At 54.3% G+C, this 1864-nt stretch overlaps 1 long non-coding RNA gene across 1 annotated transcript in view; it reads right to left on the reverse strand.

Annotated features, from left to right (window-relative positions):
- Nucleotides 1-1142, reverse strand: part of LOC109300090 — a 23396-nt gene extending 22254 nt beyond the window's left edge. The window contains exon 1 of the long non-coding RNA XR_002098106.1: nt 1132-1142. This is a non-coding gene — a long non-coding RNA (uncharacterized LOC109300090). The remainder of the gene's footprint in view (nt 1-1131) is intronic.
- Between the last annotated feature and the right edge of the window lie 722 nt (nt 1143-1864).

Genomic DNA, 1864 nt, shown 5'->3' on the forward strand with positions numbered 1-1864 from the left:
CTCCACCCCCACACAGTCCCCCCATACCCACAAACTCCCCACAATCCACCCATAAACTCCACACCCCCAAACCACTCCTACAACCCCCCCACCCACATACTCACCCACAAACCCCACACCAACCTAAATCCCCACACAAGCCCTACTCCTCCCCCACAAAACTCATCCCCACAAACCCTACACCTACCCCTACACCCACCCACAAATCCCCTAACCCCCACCAAACCCTACACTCACCACTCCACACCCTTCCCCCTGCAAACCACACATTCCTCATAAATCTCACACCCTGCATGGCCAGATGGGACAGGACCTGCTGGTGGGAGCCATGGCTGCAGGGGCAACTGCCATACTGCAGCCCTGCCCTGTGCCCAAACCAGTGCTGGGACATGGGGTCCCAGCCTGGAAGGGGAGGACTCCTGGTCTCAGGAACCACTGGGGGGGCATGTGATGGGCTGTGGGGAGGGGTGGAGGTGCAGCAGGGGTGTGTGTGAGAGACAGATGGAGGATGGGGATGGAGAAGTGCTCCAGGTAGGAGAGGCCACCATAGCTGGTCTTAGAGCCCCTCTGCCCCCCTAGAGCACCCTGTGCAGGTGGAGGGTGGCTTGGAAAGGAAGGGGCTTGCCCAGCCCAATTGCTGAGCCCCAGTTGAGGGCTTCCCAGGAATGACATGGGGATTGCTGGGGCCTGAGCACAGGTGCAGGGAGCAGAACAGCTAGGGCTGACACTGCTCAAAGCCACAAAGCAGCGGGTGGGACAGCTGCTGCTGGACACATGTCCTGCTGCTGGGAGGGAGCTTGCAGGGGCAGGAAGGGACTGTGGGTCAGGAGTGGGTAGCATTGGTGGGGTTGTGTGTTGGGAGTGAGGGGCAAGGGCAAGGGCAGGGCACTGGCATATCAGTGCTGCTCAGCACCCCACATCCTCGTGAGACTGAAGAGGGCAGGGGCATCTCTGATTTTTCTATGATAAAAGAGCCAAAAGCAAATGCCAAAGTGTATAGATATTTAGAATTATTTTTTTATGACTATAACAGCATTGGTTGGCTTCCAAATTGCTTTAAACTTTTAAATATATCAATACTTGATTGCTGAACTGGTCTCTTGACATATAGTGGTGTTTCATTTTAATCACAGAAAAACATACATTTGCAGTATTTTAAAGAGAGAATTTGAGATTTTTTATCAGAGAATTTGCAGTTTTTAAACAGGGAACACCAAGATCCCTGCTGCTGAGGCAAATGGTGGGACTGTGGCAAAGGATCCTGCCCAGGGCCAGCACTGGGGACCCAGCAGGAGGGCAGATGTGGTGGCTGTCCTCCTGGCCATTTGGGGCTAGGAGGATACGCTTTAACAATTTGAAATGGGCAGAGCAGGAACACCAGAAGACATGACAGCAGTGCTGCCTGAAGGCCAACTGTGCAAACACAGCTCACTGGCAGCTAGGTCACAGGTGCAGGTGACTCTGCTGCGGTGCCTATACCAAAGCCCAGGTGGCCTTGTGGTCCTTGTCTGGCAGGTGTGCAGCCAGGATGCTATAAGTCCAAGTGGGTAGATGCTGTCACAGGTGGCAGCAGGTAACAGCCAGGCAGTAGCGCCCACTGCCAGACTCCTGCAGTGGCTAGAGGGTGCAGAGGCCACTCTAGGTTAGGGCTGCTTCAGGGACTAGTGCTCCCAGATACCAAGAAGCTCCTGAGCTTCTCACCAGGGAAGCTTTTTATGCTGCTGGGGCAGCCTCTATTTCCTCCTGACTGAAGCTCCAGGAGGAGCTGGGCAGGATCAGTTTGCCCCAAATGGAACAATTTGTTCCACATCAAAGTGCATATTCAGGCACATCTGCTGAGGCACAAATCTCTGGCACAAATCTG

Source organism: Gavialis gangeticus, unplaced genomic scaffold (assembly GCF_001723915.1).
Source record: "Gavialis gangeticus isolate Ggan-Ray unplaced genomic scaffold, GavGan_comp1, whole genome shotgun sequence".
Taxonomy (NCBI): domain Eukaryota; kingdom Metazoa; phylum Chordata; order Crocodylia; family Gavialidae; genus Gavialis; species Gavialis gangeticus.